Below are 21333 nucleotides of genomic sequence, written 5' to 3' on the forward strand. Positions count from 1 at the left end.
TGGTGCATTTTGGGTAAATCATTAAAAAAATCACTAGGGCAATGTCAGTAATTCCAAGACATCCAGCCAGCCATTCTGGGCAAAGTGATTAAATATTAGTGTGGAAGTCAGCAATAAACAATGTCAGTGGAAATAATAGGGGTTGGCATGATTTACAGGGAAAAAGTCTTGTGAAAGAGACTTGATTTTCTCTTTTCACTAAATTATTGGCCTGGTTGATAACAGCTTCTAAATAGATATAAGATAGTTGCCTTTTGTAGACTGCTTTATTGTTTTCAATACTCTCATAAATTATCACAGTACGTAATAGCATTAAGGTAGGTGAATTAAGATCTGACAAACTGGCAATCTTGAGTGAAATACAGACCTCAGTAAAGACTCAGTGAGAAACAGAGTGTAACCAGGTCTGCATACTGCAGCCAGCATCACCCTGCCGCTCCTTCTAAGGTGTATGGTTTTGTTAAAAAAATGGGAATATCTTGGTTTGTAGGAGTGCCAGCTGAAGCCAGTTTTGTACCACTGCCTTCTCTGCTACTGGCTATGAAATAAATACCACTGTATAACTGGGCTGCTGCTGGTCCCTCAGGGTTTAGGAAATCCAGAGTGGTGCAGGACAGGAGCTCAGCCCTAGGGCCTCTCTCTGGGCTATAGCAGAAGGGACAAGAGCTGGTGGGACAGAGAAGCAAGCTGATCTGAACTGCTCCACTTTTGTGCCCATGCAGAGCCTCCAGATACCCCTCCAACCCTCTTGGCTCAGGAAATCACTCACTGGCTGGATATGGGTCATGTCCTCCCCTGCATTGCTCCTGGAAACCTCCCAGCCCCCTGTGCCACTGTCCAGCATCATGGACCCACTGGGGTGCAAGAGGTTCAGTGCTTGGGATTCTGGATTTCAGTCACCAAAGCAATTGTGCTGGTGGTATGTAGCACTGCTGAGTGTTTCATCTGTGCTCTGACTGCTTTTCTTAGACAGCGTAAAGCTAAAAAGCTGAGAAGTAAATCTGAAGATGCTGACATCCTTACACAGCATGATTTCACATCCCTGAGAACTTACACCCCAAACTGCTCTTCTGGGGAGGAAGAAGGGCAGGAAAATCTTTGAACACTCTCATCTAGTAGGAATAGATCCCACAAAATCTTCTTGCGTTAGCAGAGGTTGTGACCATGTCCATTTATTCATCTCTGTGTAATTACTGCTCCTGCCTTTTGGTAATTATTTTACTATCCATGAAGAATTATAAAGCCATTAACCTGGAAGAGAAAAAGACAAAAGCCTGGGCATGTGAGAAAGACTTTGAACACCAAATTCATTCACCAGTTAGAAACAAAAGTGCGTGTTCAGAAAGTTAATTAACAAAAAGTCTGTCTCAAGGCAACTTCTGCTTACTACTAATGGATATCATGAAAATTCATAAACTCACTGCTCCCAATGGGAGGATTTGCTGACTGGAAACTGCTGTGTGGCACCACATCCCTCTGTTCCTTTGCAATAGGAAGGTGGGGGGTGGCCAGAAAAGCCCCTCATTCATGTGAATGGGTAAATTCCTGATGACTTCAGCAAGGAAACCTTTCACGTGCTGTGTCCTTGTCTGTCAGGGACACACATCACCCTGTGCTCAGGGAAAGGTTTAAACTGCAGTCTTTGCTATTTGAAGAGAAACTGAAAGTTCTTGAGCCAGAATTAGCACTGCCAACTTCATTTCAGGCAGCACATCAGCTTTTGCTTTGCTCTTGATGTGAAGCAGGAAGGTCTAGACTATGACAGCTCCCAATAGCTGGGGTCCCTGTTCCCTCTGAGGGCAGCCATGCTCAGGCAGAACCTGTGTGTGATGAGACACAAGAATTCACAGGTGGTCAGGGAGGTGATGGCTTTCCTGTTAATGGCTGTATCCTGTGCCTCCCTGGCCACAGTCAAAGTGAATTCCTGGAGGAAAATGCAAAAATACCTTCTTGCCCTGGGTATGGCCTGGCTGCCAGGGCCTCCCTGAGGACTGTGTGATTTCCCCACAGCTAAACAACCTTTTTGGATTTGCCAAGCCTCTCCTTAAAATCACAATAATTTTTATTATTTGCAATGTAAATTACACCAAAGAAATACAAGGCTCATGAGGCCATGTTCTGCTTTCCTTTACCAGGGCACAGCAGGCTCCCCAATACTGGCAGAGGCAGAGGGGATTTAGGACATCTGTACTGGAGGGGCTCAGTGCATTTGGAAGCTGTTATAGATCAGCTTGCACAGAGGTTTTTCTTCAGGCCTCTGTGCAATTACTGTGATTTCTTGGCACTGAGCTTTAGTGATTCACCTGAGTTGAGTCATGCACAAGGCAGTGTGGCTCCGGAGGGCTTCCCACCACAGTCAGTGTGCTCAGCACATCCTGAGCTGAATACAAAGGATCTTGCAGCTGCTAAACCTTCTAGGGAAGGAGGGAGGCTTAAAAGAGGTTAAACAGTTGTCTGCACTGATCAGAACCATAGACTTTATAAATCAGCCTTGGCTCTTTTGCTGGTGAAAAGCAGCTTCTGTACTTGAAGGGAAATGGCATAGCTAGAAGGCTGTGTTTGGGGGGCAGGACTGGATGTTGGGAACGTAGGATAGATTTCCACAAAAATGACAGAAGCCAAAGAGCAAAATAACAGCACAGAAGTGACTCCAGAGCCCGTCTTCCTGAAGTGGGTGTGAGGCAAATAGTATAGGCTGGGTGAATGAGTGAAAACCTGGTTAGAAAGACAGAAGAGAAGGCAGAGAGATACCAAGAAGGCACCAGGGGCAGCATCACTTGGTATCTAGGGAGGAACCTGGCAGTCAGTGCTGCAGGTGGCATTGCCAGTTAAAACAGAATGGAAGAATACACAGCATATCTCAACACCCAATCCAATGCTCATTCCAATCAGGAGCTAAGCTGCTGCTCTTTTCAGCAGGGCATGATGGAACAGGGCAGGGGGTTGCAAGATTTTGCATAAGATTGGATGAATAATTTTGGCAACACCTCCCCTCGCCACTGCTATGCAGTGGCTCTACAACCTAGAGTATTATTAAGAGGGTTTTTATTGACCAAATGACACATCATTTGGCCCCACCTGTGTCTATTCATGCTATCTGTTTGTTGCAATGCTTCTACTGTCCATACCATCCCTCTGAAGCCACTGCCAACATAAAATGAATGTTGCAGGTGTGCTCTCGAGGTGGGATTGCAGTAAGTTACTCAGAGGACACAGGAGCAAGGCAGGGCAGGAAGTGAGCAATTAGTCCAGCAAGTCCATGGACGAATATCCACACACACATTCCCAATGCACAGAACCACCTCAGCTGCAGAAGGGAAGGCATCAGTCAACAAAAGTCGTCAGCCTGAAATTCAGCACCTTGAACAGGCATAATCCAGAGTGACCTTGGTAGTATTAACATTTCTGCTTTCATTTTTCAAGATCTGTGTTGCTTGAACTTGTTTATCTTGTGTTTAGCTCTATGATCTAATTACATCACAGGTCATCAAAAGAAGCAAGCTCAAAATTTTGGGGTATGCCCAGCAGTTCTCTTTAAGGTGTTAGAATAGAATGGAATAATTCCAGTTGGAAAGGATCTGCAATGATCATCTAGTCCAGCATCAATATTTACCTATAAAAAGCTGTGGATGCTCTCCCCAAGCCACCTGCCTAGTCTAGTAGATATGCCCAGTAGCTCACACAGAGGACCAGACTGAGCAGAATATCCCAGGTGAAGTCTCACCAACCTCTGTACTATGGCCTTTATCCTGTCTTCTATCTGCTGGAAATCCATGCTCAGCCCTTACCCCCTAGGAGTGGACCATCAGGGCCGTGGCAGCTGGTGGATCTCAGTCCTCCTGCTGTCAGTGGAGGCACTGATGTGTTCTTCCCAGTCATTCCCAAGCCCTGAGTACCTGTTTCATGGCAGAAACTCTGTTGTTACTCCATGAGCTCATGCTCACAGCAACTGAATTTCCTTCCCTTCTACTCTTTCCATCTGTGCCCTACTGGGACACACCAGGACACACCATCTTCCCTGTACTGGCCATGATTTCCCAATCTCCTTGTGGAATGTCTTCAGCAGCTTCCCCCAAGGCCTTCCCTGCTACTCACATTGCCCTGGCCAGTTCTTTGCCTTACCACAACATTTCTACCACTTCCCATCTTGGTGCATAATTTCCCAAATGGCACTTTATCAATTGCTCTGAGAGACAAGGCAAGTAGTCTATGGATGCAATAGATCTTATCTGGAAGATCAGTTCTCTTATCAAAGGAAGCTAACAGGTTAGGCTGGCATGGCGGACTTTGGGTAAGCTCTATTGGATGTTATCTCGTTTTCTGTTTGCTCCCATGTTGGATAAGTACTTATCCCTTCAAAGCTTCTTTCAAAGCCTTTCATCCCACCGAGGTGAGATTACTCCAACCTGTGGCTGTCCTGATCTCACCCTTCCTCTCTGCTTCTTCCAAATTTGTGCACAGATGGAGTGTGTAACTTGTGTATATGAGCTTCTCCAGGTCAGAGCCTGTGTGCTGCCTTGCTTCTTGTAGAAGGTTTCAGCAGTGTTTCACTGCAGGCTTTTAGCAAACAACAGCAACAACTAAAAAAACCCAACCACCCTGATAACAGGATGGTTCCAGTGCTTAAAGATGGACTAGAGGAAAGATGGAGAGGTACTCTTTATCAGGGAGTGTAGGAACACAATAAAGGGTAGAGGTTTTAAACTGAAAGAAGGTAGATTTAGATTAGATATCAGGAAGAAATTCTTTACTGTGAGGGTGGTGGGGCACTGGCAAAGGTTGCCCAGAAAGGTTGTGATTGGAAGTGTTCAAAGCCAGGCTGGATGGGGCTTTGAGCAACCTGGTCTGGTGGAAGGTGTCCCTGCCCATGGCAAGGGGTTTGGAATGAGGTGATTTTTAAGGTTCCTTCCAACCCAAACCAATCTATGATTCTATGATTCCAAGGTGCAGTGAGGCAGGGAAGGAAAGCATGGCATCGTTTCTCCCATTCAGACTTTGGAAGGTAACAACACCTTGTCATTGGCCATGTGTCCACTCACCTGTAATAATGATACAGCTCCCCATCACCTTTTAGATGCACACTCAGGGTAGTAGGTTTATCCTTTCCTAAGGCAGTGAAATTAAACTCATTTTTTCCACTTTACAGAACAAAAAATAAGGCACAGGGGGACTAGATTTGTGCCACAGAATACCATCATAGCATAAATACATAGAATAGCCCTGTAATGGTAGTTTTAAAATTTTTAGTTGCATCCTTTATTATTTATGCCAACTTCTGTCCACTGGAAATACATCCCCTTAGACCCTAGGTGTGGACACACCACCTTCAAGACCATGGCAGCTGGTGGATCTCAGTCCTCCTGCTCTCAGTGGAGGCACATCTTTGCAGTACAGTGAAAATCAAAATGTGGTTTTGGTTGCTCAGTGCACAGCAATTGCTTACTGTTACTGAAAATATAAAATAGGTTTTCACAGAAAAAGCAAAAATCCCACAGCCTCAGAGGTGGTTTCACTTACCTTTTTTAGCAAAATATATTTATACTCAAAACATGCCCCTTACAGACACTGCTGTAATCTATAAGTGCATAATATGTATTTTAAATTATTTTAAGGTGCTTGTCTGCAGCAAGTCTTCCATTTCTGATGTACCTGGCCATATCAATACATTTGACATTATGAAATGGAGCTCAGTTTCACCCAGGATTAGTAGATGAGAGTTACCCAACCACCTCCCAGGCTCATCCCATGGGGGTTTTGCTGCTGTCAGCTCTCCTGGAGCCAGCCTTGAATGGCAACAAGCACCCACTGCCTGTGTTTGCATTCCCTCCCTTGTGCTGCCTTTTACCACGAACTTGGAGCTGTGTTTTTGCTCCTTTGCTCTGTCTGTGCAGTTTTTTCCCGAGGCGAGGTGTAAGTATTACCTTACATACACACTAGAGGATGCTCTTGGGTCAGCAGTGAGAGACAAACCGCTCCTCTCTCCCTCTCAATCCGCAAGGCTTCAAGGCTCAGAAAGTATTTCAAGGCTTAGCCAAGGCTTAGGCGGCGTTTCAAGGCTTAAAAAGATAAGAAGAAAATGTTCACACGGACAAAAGTGTAATGCAAGTGGCAAAGTAGTGACAAAAACTACTTACCCTGCTTTTGCAATGCTATTACTGCTCAATATACATTTAAAATCAGCATGGAGGCAGGTAGGGACTTAGGTAAGGCCAATAGGTGTTTCCTGGGGTTTTTTCTCAAACACCTATGTGTTATACTTTATGTGGGATGTAATAGAAGGCTCCACAGAGAGCCTCCAGTATCTAAAGGAGCCTACAGGGAAGTAGGAGAGGGACTTTTCCCATGGACAGGTAGTGACTGGATAAGGGGGAATGGCTTTAGAGTGAAAGAGGGCAGGTATAGATCAGATATTGGGAAGAAAATCTCGACTGTGAGAGCACAGGTTGCCCAGAGAAGCTGTGGATGCTCCATTCCTGGCAGTGTTCAAGGCCAGGCTGGATGGGGCTTGGAGCAATCTGGTCAAGTGGGAGATGTCCCTGCCTGTGGCAGCATGGTTGGAATTAAATGATCTTTAAGGTCCCTTCCAACCCAAACCATTCTGTGATTCTATGATTTTTACAGCGAATAAGGGGCAAATTAAAGCACAATTCTAAATCCTCTTGTCCTTTTATCGTAGACAAGAAGGAAGGAAATGAGGAAATTTGGGGTTGTTATGCATTTCTCTAGCACTGTGCAGATGCACCCACCCCACCCATCTCCCAACAGGCAGGACCTCCCAAAGCTCAGTAAATATCCTGAATTTCAGCCCATTCCCCCTGGTACAAGGGAACTTCTGCAGAGGTTTGTGTTTGTACCAAACATTTGGTTAGAATGGCAATAGTCCCTTGCTCTGCCATGGTTTCATTTTTCTGTTTTGATAGACTTCCTCTAAAACCCCTCTTTTCTGCAAACTGCCTCATTTTGCAGGATGAAATCCATTGTGGGACACAGGAACAAATCCAGTCTAGCAAAACACCTGGATGCAAATTGAGACTGTGCAGTGAGATTCAAACTAATAATAAAAATGCATTTTAAACGAAGAGCTTGCTTTTTCAGAGGGAGTTGGAAAACCCAGGGGGGAATTTTTTTGTTTTTAAAAATGGTCCTGGCATTCTCAAAACAAAAGTGAAAGAAAACTTACCATAAAAAAACCACATTAATTTCAACATGATGCAACACGAGGCCATGTCCATCATAACTATACTAAAATTCAAGCTCAGTTGATTTTTCAGGGGCCCAGCAACTGCAAGGCTGCAGCCAGGAGAAACCTTCCCCAGGAACAAGGCTTGCTCCAGCCTTCAGCTTTGCCAGTCCACCCAGCAGAGCTTATTTCATACAGAAAACTTCCTGTACTTTGCTCCTGTCTGAAGGGAAGGCTCATTTTGAGCTCTCCCACAGCACAAAGTCACCCATCAGCTGCAGTGATGAGGAAAGCCACCAATGCTGCCCAAACACAAAACCATCAAGCCTAGTCCATCGTAGGGCTGGTATGGCCCTGAGGAGGAAGGTAACAAACTGTACCACTGCTGAAATTCCTCTAATGGGGAAGTTTGTGCTGCTGGGTGAACTGGTGGTAGGAAAACCAATTATAAAAGCAGGTTGGCAATGAAACCAGTAGTCATGATGCTCACTTGGGACTGCAGGTTGCAATTCAAGACCTTGCTACAGTCCAGAGAGCATCTTAATCACTCAAACTGAAGCTAAAACTCCTGCTCTGAACTTCAGACCCCTCATTCAAACATGAACCTTTTTGCTTGGAAAATCTGCTTTCCATATAAATCCCCAGACACCCTTTCCTCCCCCCAAAGACATGTGAAATGTTTGGCCTAAGCAGCTCCATGTGGTAACAAATCCCAAAGGCTAATTGTGTGGAAAAGCATTTCCTTTCATCAGATTTAAATTTTCTGCCTTTTAGCATCGACTGCACCCTTTTCCTTGCATCATGGGAAAGCAATGTTTAATGCACAGAGCTGGAAAGAGCCCAAGACCTCCGAGTCGCTGTGTGAAGACCAGTGGGCTGCCAGCAGCTTTAAACAACTGTTGATCATCACCACCACCACCAAATTCCAAACAGATTACCCAAAAAGGCCAAGGCCAAACCCCTATTTCTAGGCTAGAAAAACAGATTCTTCCAACTGTTGTTATGGTGAGGAATTCAGCTCGTTTGCAGATGACAGGCAGAGCGGAGCTGTCAGTCACTGGCTGGGGGAGAACACCCAGGCCTTGGGAAGCTGCACCTTTCTCCTCTGTTTTGCCTGGGTAGTTGCTAACACTGCAAGCAGCTTTTCAGAAGAAAATGCCAAATCAATCATCTATTATTTTGAAACAAAGCAGTAGTTATTCTGACTTGCCTCAGCAGCATCTCTAGGGAGGAAGATGCTAGTATGAGAATAAGTAGTATGAGGAGCTGCTGAGGCAGCTGGGGGTGTTTAGCCTGGACAAAAGGAGGCTCAGTGGAGACCTTCTCACTCTCTACAACTTCCTGACAGGACCCAGGTGAGGGTCAGTTTTTCTCCTAGGCTGCCAGTGACAGGATGAGAGGAATTGGCCTCAAGCTCTAGAGGGGAGGTTCAGGTTGGACATCAGGAAGAAGTTTTTTGCTGAAAGAGTGGTTGGTTAAGCACTGGAATGGGCTGCCCAGGGAGGTGGTGAAGTCACCATCCCTGAAATGACTGGATGTGGCACTCAGTGCTGTGGTTTAGTTGACAAGGTGGTGTTGGGTCAAAGGCTGGACTCAATGGTCTTGGAGCTCTTTTCCAGCCTTGATGATTGTATGACTCTGGGAGGTCTTTGCAATGTCAAGATGTTTCCTCCTTCATCCCCAACTTCACTTTGTCCTCCCAAGCATCTGCAGGGCTCCTGGAAAGTTTCATCCCTTTGGATGAGGGCTTCTGTGTCTGGGCTCTGCAGAGGCACTGAGTTTGCCCCTGCTGGGAGAGTGACACAGGATTTGGCTGGACCAGGCAAGGCAGAGGATGTCCTTGTACCTCCCTCCCAGCCCAGACACTACCAACAGGGGTGAAATAACTAGCTGATAATCCAAATGAAAATGCAATTAAAAATCAAGCATTTCCACCCAAATCTGTTGCTGTAACAATGTATAGGGTAAGCTTACAGCAGATTAGTCAGCAGCTCCCAGCTATCCCCTATTCACGTGCATCAACTCCACTTTTCAAAACAGCTGTTCTTCTAACCTGCATCCTCAGATAAATCAGCACTGCTTTGCTCCCTTCCTGAGAAGATGTGGTGTGCAGGGGACAAATGCTCATCAGAGGTAAGAAAGCTCTGGGGTAAATCCCTTTTATTGTCTGTGGATGTAAACAGAAGGACTGGAAAGAAGTCAGCTCAGAAAGTACTTGGCTACCACACATGAAAAAGTGGTGTTTTGGGAAGTTATCTGAAGGGCAGAAGCCTTCCCAAGGCTCAAATCTGCTTCCATTTAAGTCAATAAATATGAACTTCAGCTAAACTATGTAGCAGAGATTTTTTTACAGATCCCTCTTGCAAAATATTTGGGTGAAAGAAAGTACAATTATGATTTGTGTAGGTTTGTGGCCAGGAAAATGTAACCAGGTTATTATAAATGGAAATAGTGTCACTTGTATCACAATGTCAAAGTTGGGGTTGAGGCAAAGCTATAAACATGCAATTTTGGGGGAAAGTTAGAAAACACACATTTGGCTTTACAATATAGCCAAACATAGAAATAAGTACATTTGAAAAGTCAGAGTTATGAGATTTTTTTTTTTAAGTGTCTGAGGGGGTTTTTTTGCTGTTCATGTTTGTAAATGGCTGAATTACAGTTTTGAATACAATCTCCTTAATAACTGGTCTCATTTTCTCAAACAAAGTTCATCTAGGATGAAAAAAGAATCTCTACTTCATCCAGCCTCACAGCTATGTCTGCTTTTAAAAAGCTTCCATGTTAAGTTCAACAAGAGCATCTCTTCTGTGCACGTCCCACACACAGTCAGATGGGCTGTTTTGCATGTCCATAACCTCAGCAGTCAAAATTTTGCTTACGACCAATTTGTCTGAAGAGCTCTGGAACAGCCACATTTGTTGCCTGCTGTACACAGACCTCAGAGCAAGGTCTGTTTGCATGAAAGGCAATATTGACGAGTTAATGAAAGGTAGAAGTGGAGAGAAGCATCAAACACTCAACAATAATGCAGAGACAGTTTTACATTGAAATAGAAATTTCAGTATCAAATTAAAAGAGAGCTGCTCTACCATAAAGGAGAAGGAAGTGTAAGCAGCAGCAAAAGTGCAGACAAATGCTAAGGCAACCTCTACATGCAGAGGGGGAGATGGGGGAAGAAACTGAGCTACAGGTTCTGTTTGTTGTCAGCAAAAACCAGCAGAAGACACACTGATAATTTTCCCATCCCAGTTTATTTCCCTTTTGTTATGCTTATGATGTACATACCGATTAACACAATTTTAAACAAATCCTGAACTCTTGCATAAATTCAAGTCTTACAGATAGTTTGGAAAAAAAAAAGATAAGTGTATGAAACCCAAATGTTTATACAATTGGTGTCTTTAGGATGGTGGAGGTCATTTGGTTCTGTTTCTCTCTAACAAAGAGCCAGATGGATATTATTCTGCACCTCAAAGGGTAAAAACTTGGCTTTACACAGCTTGAGGCAGGGGGAGAACCCACATTTTGACAACTTCCATCTCTGAGGTACCTTCAAAATAATTTCCTTCTGCTTCTTCTGCTGCCTTCCCACTGCTTTTTTTTTTTTTTTTTATAGAGGGGCCTGGACTCATGGCATCCCCCATATGGGGGTGGAGGGGCTCACCTGGGCTTGCTAAAAACCCACTGTCCCTTCTATGCTGGACTGGGACAGTGGCTTTGATTTAGTTCAGTTTGTTGCACAGTTTTGCACATTCACATCGTGGGAAATTGCACAACAGGCTCAGTTTGATTTTTTCAAAGGCATTGAGAGGTAATATGGAAAACAACACGTCAAGAATCCTCTGTGACCCAGGTTTCCTCTCCCACATCCCACGCTGCAAATGTTTCATGTCCTCAATTTGGTTTCTGGGTCGCTCTGGCACTTCTCCCAGCCCCAGCCATGAGGAGCTCAGCACAGGGACCAGACCCTGCTCCATCACCCCACCCTGCTGAGGCACCCCCAGCCCCACATGGAGGCTGCTTTGGCTGGGAAGTGCTTTCCAGGTGGGTGTGCTGGGCCAGGCACCAAGGCCACCCTGCTGCTGGGAATAGCAGAATTCTCCTGCATTCTCACAGGACCCAAGATTTCACCCAAATATCTTTTGCTGTTCTCCATTCTGGGAAAGAGGGATGTCTGTGGGAGATGGCAGTGCTGCAGAAGTGACTCCAGCAATGCTGGCTCTACCACAGCCAAGAGACAAACACTTTTTACTCTTTACCCCTTGAATTCTGGATTGTATTCATAGTACTGCCCTCAATGCATTAGTGAAGACATTCTCTCACAGCCACTGCTTGCCAAAAAGCAAGTAAATTTAACTCAGTGATTCAATTCAAAGCGGTTTGAGTCATCTACATCCCTGGCTATGGGTGTCCAGACACCACATCCAGCCACACATGCATTAATAAAGACTTAAAAATAGACCATCAATTCCTCTAGACCTGAAATAACATGTCTGATTCTAGTTAAGCAAGAGACCCAGCAGGGACAACCTCAGCACAGGGGGTGCAATGCAGGTGGTTTTCCCAATGTACCTCCTAGTGGTGGTGGTTTGGTCCTCCTTCTCTCCTGGAGCCTGGGGTGGGGGGCACTGGAGATGCTGTCGCAGTGCCAGTGCTCCTGCCTCGCCTGGGTTTAGGTGCTGACAAACAGAGGATCAATTATTCATCAACTAAAAGGCAGACTTCTATTACAACAGATGTTTCTCCGAATGTTTGACACTGCCCATTAACTCACCCTTTAATTTTAATTGCTTAACTAATGGCTGCGTTCAAGGTTAAATGAGCTTAAATCTTTATTCTTCTCTTGTGCTGCTTAATATAAAGGTACCATTGGGCTAACAGGGAAAAGGGAGGAAGAAAGAATCAAACCAAGTAACATCCTTGACCAGACACAAACAAGTGGCCAGTTAATCCTCCACAAGCCTGCCCAGGGACAGGCACAACACTTGGACTTGGTTTTCTTTGAAGCAAAGACGAGATGGAAGGATTCCTCAGGCTGAAGGTGTCTGCAGGGTTGCAAAGCCAGGCTGAACCTGGGACCAGAGTGAGGAAGGAGATGGTGTGGGGTGAGCATCCTTCCTGAAGCCAAAAGAGAGAGAAAGTGCCTGCTCAGGGAGGTGGGAAGTGTTTGACTACGCTCTTTGGGTACCCTCCAAACCAAGAACTCAGCTTAGGTGAGTAATTTAGGTTTGTAAGTCATGGAAGTGATGGCCTGGCATGGCCAGGCTCCTCTGCTTCCTTCTTTAAATATTTATAGCCCATCTGAAGAGTGGAGTTTGCTGGCCATCAGGGCATGAGCTCTGAGGAAAAGAAGAGGTTCACCTCACTGTAGCCACAGTCTTGCTATGTGCCAAGCCAGTATTTACCATGCATTTTGGCTCTGCAGCTTGGTGTCCCTCCAGGAATGAGCAATGTGAGCACTGCTGATGCCACAGAAGGAGGTGCACTCTGTCCCCCACTGCTCCCCACCGCAGGCACAAGGATTTCCCCACAGCAGTACCTCCCTGTCAGAATCAGTCCCTTCAAGTCACACCAGAGGAAAACAAAAGAATACATCCTGGAGAGGCCACCAGGCAGGAGGCTTTTCCTGAGCTCAAGCAGGCTCAGAGATACCCTTCAGCATCACATCTGTTGATTTAATTCAAGAATGTGTTACACCTTTTTCTAGCAGGGCCAATTGATTTAATTTGGATAGTTCAGATCTACTCCCCAAAAATAAATTACCAGTACCAGTAGGAACAGCAATAGAGGCAGGACCAGACCCAGCACTCATCACCCCAGGGAGTAGCAGCACCACAGCACCTCCATCCCAGGAGAGGGAGTTGACACAAATGGTCAAGGAAAACACTTCATTTTGTCTGTCTTACCACACTAAGGACATGAGGGAAGGAAAGAGGAAGCAGGCAGAAGAGTATGCTTTTTTTTTCCAACATAGAGGAGAAAAGGAAACACAACTCTTTCCTTTCTGGCTTGCTTTCCTTCCTTTTGTCCTTCTCTCAAGAGGTGAAGGAGCAGAGATTAATGCATTCCATTTTCCAAGTTGTTCTTATCCCTTAGGATATGTTAGTCCAGATGCTTCTTTGTCCATTTGAAGACTGACAGGTGAGCAGACCCCATGCTAGGGGTAGGGCCTTATCTCTGCTTTCCTGGTGTAAATCTGGCTCAATTCAGCCATTACAGGCAAACCAAGCTCTAGCACTGAGTTTCTACCATGATTTTCTAAAATTCCTTTGGTAACACCTCTCAGGTGTTATTCAGGAAACTAAGTCCCCTCTTTTTGGCTGGAAAACATTGAAGGTCAGTTGGGATGGGGCTCTGAGCAACCTGACTTAGCTGAAGATCAGATAAAAGGGCACATAGCAATAGGAAAAACAGGAGGTGTGGTTTTAAACTGACAGAGGACAGGTTTAGATCAGATATTGGGAAGAAATTCCTTACTGTGAGGGCGGTGAGGCCCTGGCACAGGTTGCCCAGAGAAGCTGTGGATGCTCCATTCCTGGCAGTGTTCAAGGCCAGGCTGGATGGGGCTTGGAGCAACCTGGTGTGGTGGAAGGTGTCCCTGCCCATGGCAGTGGGGTTGGAACTGGATGATCTTTAAGGTCACTTCCAACCCCAACCATTCTGTGAAGATGTCTCTGCTCATTGCTGGACAGTTGGACTGAATGATCTTTAAAGTTACCTTCCAACACAAACTATGCTATGATTTGCCAAGGAGGTTATACCAATGGCTTCACCATCATCATGCATCAGCCACTGCTACAATCATGACCCAGAGCATGCCCAGGGCTGGTTGTCCATGTGGGAACAGGGCAAACCATTAAAGGACATCAGCCCATCCCCTGTTGCCACAATCAATGTTACACCACAGCTGTCAAGATCAGGGCTGGCCCTGGTTAAACATTCCTCTGTGTCCTATGGACAGTTTAACGTGAGATGAGATGAGATGAGATGCTCCCTCTTTCCTGACAGAGTCTCCTCTGCTACAAATCAGTACCAAGGAAAGACAGCTGAAAACCTGTGGCCTTCCAATTCCGCATGCAGCCGGAAGGTTTCCCAGCCCTTCTCCTCAGCTAAGCTATTATAAAGTGGAACAAGCCTCTTTAGCTCAGTTTCTAAACTGAAAAGAACTTCTTAGTTTAAGTTGCCTTTTCTTTTTTTTTTTATTTCTCCCCCAAGCAGGCTCACGAGGACATCCACTCATTTGATTTTGGCTCCAGCTCAGCAGCGTTCGGTAGTGACAACCATCAATCCTGCCAGACAGCCGATGGCACAGACTGCTCAGAGTGGGCGATCTCCGTTCCTTTGCAGCTCCACTGCAATTTGCGTGGCGGTTCGACGCGGGCTGGCAGGCAGCCAGGCGCTCAGCATCCTCCTCCCACCCGGAGAGGTGTCTCTGCAGAGCAAGGTGCCGGGGCTGCGCCTCGCCTGCCAAGACCACGGCGTGAACCGTGCCAGTCCTGCAAATAGACACCGGAGCGCCGAGCTGCTAATCCTACACACTGCGGTGTGTCGCAAAGTTCACCACAAAGAGGATTTTTTTCTTTTTCTCCTCCCCCCCCTGCAACCCACCAAGTTCAGCCTGGGTAGTGTTAAGCTTAAGTTTATGGATGGTTCAGTGCAGCCTGGGTTTTGGCAGGAAAGAGGAAGGTTGCACCAAGCAGTGGTAATATCGAGGTCTGGTTACTGGCTCACCCCTACCCTTCAGTGAATATTGGATTTCTGAGTGCAGAAGTGAGAGTTTCATTCTTTGTTCTTGTACTCATTCTTTCCATCCCAGGTGCCAGTGGAATGTAATCTCTCCAGATGCCAGCACCTCTTAGGAAATTGTAATATAGCAGCTATGCCTTGTAAGTGGCTTATTCATACATGGAGAAAATAATAATAATATCCTTGGGGGACGGTTTTTAAACAGTGCACAGTGACACAATCCAAGGGACAGGTGGGATTTACTTCAGCTGAGGATCCATCCTCAAAACCACTTATTTTCAAGAGGAGCAACAGAACTGTCATTTTGTTTTTTACTCTTGGTTTGTTTAAAGGCTTTTCTTGCTGTTTAAAACCATCAGTGCGTCCTTCCTGGGGAAGGAGGCAATGCTTTTAGGGTTACTGTAAATAATCAGTCAGCTGAGCAAATTATCCTGTCCACTGACACTAACAGATTCCACGAGCTACCAGGAACTTGATCAGCCTTTTTTCCCTCTCTCTACTGTTATAATAAAACAAAGATTTGCCAAAATACCCTCTTTGGAGCAAAGTAAAAGAAATGCCTTGTGGATAGCAATTCCAGGGAGCATTCTCAGAACTCTCATTGACCAGCTCTGAATGAAGAGGTTTGTCAAAAAGAAAAGGCACACAAGAGAACAAGGGAGCCCGAAGAGCCAACTGACAGATTACCACACGACAAAGCTAAAAGGGAACTCCAAACCCTGCCAGTGCGGCTGCCCACAGAGCCTGCCAAGAGCCAGATGCTGCCACGGGGATAATATCCTCCAGGGCTGGGGAGCCAGGCACTTCCCAGCCTTCTGAGCTGAGAACAAGGGGATGGTGGGGCAGCTGTGCACCCCAAGCCCATCATATCTACATGAAAAAGCCTCGAGAGGAACAGGCAGGTCTCTTCAGAAAAAAAAATAAAAAGAAGAAAAACAAAACCCACCAGGGTATCTGCTTCTTACACAGAAACTCCATTGGGAAAAAAATAAATAAAAGCTGGGGGAAAAAATTGGAGCCCTTCTGGGTAGTGCCTTTCCTCCTTATGCAAAGCAAACTGCCACTGGCAGCAGGGGGAGAGCAAACAGGTCAGGCAGGGGAAGAAATGACACATAGAAGGGAATAAGCAACATGCTTTGCAGAACTAGGAACCAAACACATCCATTCAGGAGCCCAGCACTCACCCTGCTCCAAGCAGACTTTTATTAGGAGCCAATCCTGATGGTCTGCTGAGATTCTGCTGAGAAAAGGGCAAGTTAACACAGACACATCGGTGTTAGCATTACCCTCGAATGGAAGTAGCATAAACACAAAATATTTGTTTCGCTGCTACTGTGCAACATCTGTTCCCAATGACTTACTCATTCCCCGCTCTCCCTCCCTCGGGGTTTCAAAGTACACAAGGAAGAGGGAGAGGCTGCAGGTACTGCCTGCTCGGACCTTGTGCAACACCAGAGCCCGTTCAGCAGCCTCTCGTGGGCAAAATTCTGCACCACTGAGCTGGAGTTTGCCCTGCCGGGGCTGAGCCTCGCAGGATACAGCCAGCAATGCAGGCACTTGCTATTTTCTGCAATTTGATACCTCCACATGTGAGAATCTGTGGGGATGGCAAACCTGGAGGCTTTTAACTGAAAGGCTGCCAATCTAATACTTTCCTTAGCAAATTTAAAAGGGAAAAAAAAAATCTTTTAAAAAAAAAATCAGACTTCAATCCATTTTTTAAAACCGACTGAATCAGTCAGCTTTTGCTGCAGTGCCAGAAGCCAGCAATGCAATAAGAGCTCTCACTACATCTATTTTCCTTCCACAGAACCCGTTAACACCACACAGTTGTAAAAGCTAAGGGAGTTTGTGCCAGGTCATGATGTGGAGACAGGCTCTCCCAGGGAAACTCCCGGCACTGACATTTTAGCAACAAGGCTTTTAGATATGTCAGCTTGAGAGGAGAATTAAGAGATCCAGATATCATGACTGTGCATGAGATCATCCTGGGGGACAAATTCGGGTTTTGTAGTTACATTCCTGATACCTCCCCGCACTCCCCTGTGCTCCATCAGCTGTGCAAAACCACATTGCATACCCTGAAGACCCAGTAAGCAGAGAAAAGCACACACTAAAAGGCATGTTTCGAAAAATCATCTCCCAGATAAATCTCCTACATTTCCATATTCCAAAAGCGGTTGACATTTTTTGTTGAGTTTGAAATAAATGAAACAAAAAGCTAGAACTTCTGGTTTGAAAGTGAATATAAAGCATTGCAAGAACTTGCCAGAATGCTACTGGAGGCACAGTGAACACCACAAGGAAGTCACTGTGCTCATACAGAACTTCGGAGCAGGGCTCAGTAAGTTTGGGCATCTTTTGATGTTTGAAAATACTGTAGAACAAAGTGCTGTCTGATCTTTTAAATTCTGGTTTTACAAGCAGCCAGGCTCAGAAAAGCTGAGCCCAATAAAACAGGTGGTTTTTTTGTTGGAAGTCACGGGTGACTTTTTAGCCTAATTTTAGGGGAAAGAAGAGTTTCTGATTCTGCTGATGGTGAAGAGTTAACTGCAGCATTTGGAAGCATTGCAGTTTCTCTGCCCTGCTGGAATTTGGGGCCACTGGGAGCCAGAGCACCTCAGTCCTGCTACAGCAGCAACAAGAAACAGCAGCACTATCACCATAATTATAGGGTCAGAGCCCTGCTCTTTGCTCCAAAAATGATCACACCTTTTCTCTTCAAGTCCGCAGCCTCAGACTGTGACCTCCCCAAAATTGTTCTCATCTGATGGGTGCAGAGCCCAGCTCTCTTCTGCTCTGTCTCTTTGGACAAATCTTGTCCTTGCAAGAGGGGATGGAGAACCACCTGCAGACACTGATGGCTGCACCCAGGCAATGAGGCACTCGGTAAGGTTGAGAACATCAAGGTCAAGTTCCAAAAGGCTGTGAAAGGCTAAAAGTCTGCCTGCATCCCTCCTGGGCAAGTGCTGACATCCCAGGCTTGTTGCACTGAATGGCATCACTGACTCTATCTCGTTTCCTTCCCCAGCTCTGAAAAGGTCCAGACAAGACAATATCAAATGCTCGAGGCTGTACCACCTCTGGATACATGGAGCTGAATAGAATTCAGTGCTCCACTTTCACGGCACTGAAACTAGGATTGGATTTCAGCTGAGTGGCTCAACAGAGCTCCCTCAGAACTGTTTCACACCTAAAGCAAAACTCCATCCTCTGGGCAAACTGAGCTTAAGCAAAATTCCCACATTCCCTGAGAGGCATGGAGCTGAAAGTTTTCTGCCAGGTGTAGGAGAAGCACCAGGAGACAAAGTGCTGCCCAAACCAGGGGATGACTGAGCAGGACTGACAAATCCTGCTTCACCCTTCCATCAGCCCACAGCAGAGCAGGGATACAGCCACCTGCAGCTCCAGGTCTCACAGACCAGGTGTTGCTCTTCATTCCCCCAGCAGCCCCAGATCCTTTTCCCTCCAGCACTGAGTTTTTCCACCACACTCTCGCCAGCTGAAGCATTCAGATCATACCAGGCCAAAGGCAGGAAGGACCCTCACATTCACTACCTCATTCACTTGCCAATACCACCAGAGGCTACACTGTCCCACACTGGTTCAGCCCCAGCCCAGTGGGTCTCACAAGGTTAATAACCCCTGGTGTAACCTGGTCCCTGTCCCCCTTTTCCTAGCACGGTTTATCTGAATACCCTCCTTTTGAATTAATGCAGGAGAAATTACTTTCATTAGTAAGAGGCTAATGAGGTTATTTCTGAAGTCAGAACCAGAGGATCAGTTTGAAGAAAGGGAAGATAACCTCACTTGGGGTTTCCCCCCCTATACCTCTAAGAATTTGTGTTCATTAAAAAGAGATCAAAATTCTACCTTAAGCCAAAGCCTAAGACAAGGCCCAGAAGAACACAGGCTACTGCTGGCCAAGCAGGGGTCAGTCCCCAAGAGTGTCCTGCAGAACAAATGCAGCCTTAGCCTTGCATGTTTTGCAGAAGTCACTTGTGCAGGCACTAACCCAACAGCCTGCTTCTCCTGCTGGCCACCTACAGACAGCAGCTTATGCCCTGGGGCCTCCTGCATCTTCCTGGCTGTGAAATAAAACACTCAGGGGGCTTCAGAATAAGCCCATTCTGCTGTTCAGCTACTTTGCCCAAGATTGCATCCAGGTCTAGTTTATAAACTGGGTCAGTCCCCCACACAGACCATTTTTACACCTCAGTCATCACACTGCCAGTAGAGCCTGCCTCTTTATCCACCTAAAAAGGTAAAACATCAGAGCATATTACCTGCACTAGATATTAGGGTGAGAAAAAAAGGCTTTCTAAGTTAAGATAGAGGTGAGTATCATGACAGGCTGCCCAAGGAGGTTTCTACAAGCAGATTAGACACATATTCCTCAGGTAAAACTAACGCTGAGTTGCCTCTGACCAGGAGCAGGGCAGACCAGATTCCCAGATATGGTCTTTTCCCCTCCTGTTCCAAAATCCTGTTCCAAGGATTTTGTGTCTATCCTTTGACAGCAACATGGTGAAAGGGTTTGCTTACAAAACATTTTCAGAAACAAAACCGTTGGATGTATAAAAACCTCTCTGAGGAAATGATTAAAAGGAAAGCAGCTTCTTCTGACAGCTGATTAGACATCAGAAGGGTTGAAACCCCAGTCAGTGTGACTACTCCTAGTCTACTAAAACAAAGATATTTTTATTTAATTTACAGAGCAAGGAAGAGAGCAGATTCTGCTTCCCCAAATGTCACTGGCCCTCCATGAGCTAAAGACTTCTTCCTGTACATGAGAAATTTAATGTTCCTTGTCCTTTTTCAGTGCTGGTTGCCATAACCTATTGCACAGATGTGATGGATTTTTGAACACAAGGTCTATTATGTTTCCTGCCAGAGGCTCAAATACGTACAGGCATTGAAAACACGTTGCCAGGTAGTTACTTTTTATACTGACTCAGAATTTGCTGGCAGTCGCTGCCGAGCATTACTTGACTTTTACCAATAGGTTGGGAAGTCAGCACTGCTAATTAAATTCTTCACGTTGTCTGAAAGATCATCTTCCCCCCATCCCAGAGTAAAATTCGAGTGATTCTCACACTTGAAGACCTACCCCAAGGCAAATTCTTACCCCAAGGAATTTGTGATACCCAAGGCAGAGCTGGCATCACCCCTCCTGCCCCACACAGCATTTGTTCTGCAAAATCCTTCAGGGCTGGACCTGCCTTATTGCCCCAGAGAGGAATTCATCCCCTTATTGCCCCCACCTCGGAGAGCTTCACACACTGCTGCTTTTCAGTCCGAGCACTCTCAGCATGACCTTGGGAACGCAAACGGCACCGTCTCGTTCCCATCTTGTGCCAGCCAGGAAGTCCAGCGCCTGCCAAGCGCCGGGCCAGACACCTCAGAACATCGCAAAGCGCAAGGCGAGTCCTTCCCTCCCAAAGCCACACCAGCCATTTGATAATTAACCACCCGGGCCGAGGCAGACGAGCCCCGACGGGGCGGTGAGGCTCGCACAGCCACAGAGCCCGAGGAGGAGCGGCTGACCCCGACCCTCGCTCGCAGACACGGTGGCAGATGTGCCGGGCTTCCCCACGGTCTCCCCCTTGCCTGGCAGATGCTGGCCTCTCTGGGAAAGCGCTAAATGGATTCTGCTGAATCACTGCAGCAGATGGTTCGTAACACCACCTGGATAGCGCAGAAAGAGAGAGGGAGATAAAGAAGGTTGGGGAACAGAGAGTACCTAGTGTGTGGGCTGAGTTATCCCGGGGGATAAGGAACCTGTGGATAAGGTCGGCATTTGAACTTTTGTTTTCCCGAATTCCTGTGTTATTAAGACTGGGAACATCCATTTCCTAGCAATTCTATCCTGATATCTACAACACGTATTGTTTAAAACCGCCTTGGGAAAAGCCTTCCAAACCCATTGGGATGCCACAGCCCACCGTTTGCCACTGGAAAACGCTGGCAGCACTGGCTGGCCCAGGTTGCTTTGCTGTTGGGAGCATCAGCCTTCATCCCCACCTGTACCAAGCTCCTCTAGCTGGGGCAAGGCACAGAGCAGGATGATGCACAAAGGCCCAAGAATTTTAAGCAGGCTTTAGGAGAGGTGGTTGGGTTTCATTGTTTGAGGGTTTTTTTAGAGCCAGGTTGGCAAATACTTCAGTTTTCTGCAACAGATCATTTTGAAAGGGCAGGGGAGCCAGCTGTGTACAGAAGCGAGCAGCTGTACGAGAGAGAACAACAAACAGGAAACAGGTAACAATAACCCATGTGTTTGCTCACTCTCCTCCTGTTAAACAGCAATTTTTCATTTATTTTTTTTAATTGGGATGAAAAGAGCATGTCAGGAAGAGCAGAGCACATACAGAGGGTGCCTGCTTGGAAAGCGCTTGGCATCCCTC

This window comes from Lichenostomus cassidix, chromosome 5, assembly GCF_008360975.1.
Source record: "Lichenostomus cassidix isolate B80296 chromosome 5, HeHo_3.0, whole genome shotgun sequence".
NCBI classification, from domain to species: domain Eukaryota; kingdom Metazoa; phylum Chordata; class Aves; order Passeriformes; family Meliphagidae; genus Lichenostomus; species Lichenostomus cassidix.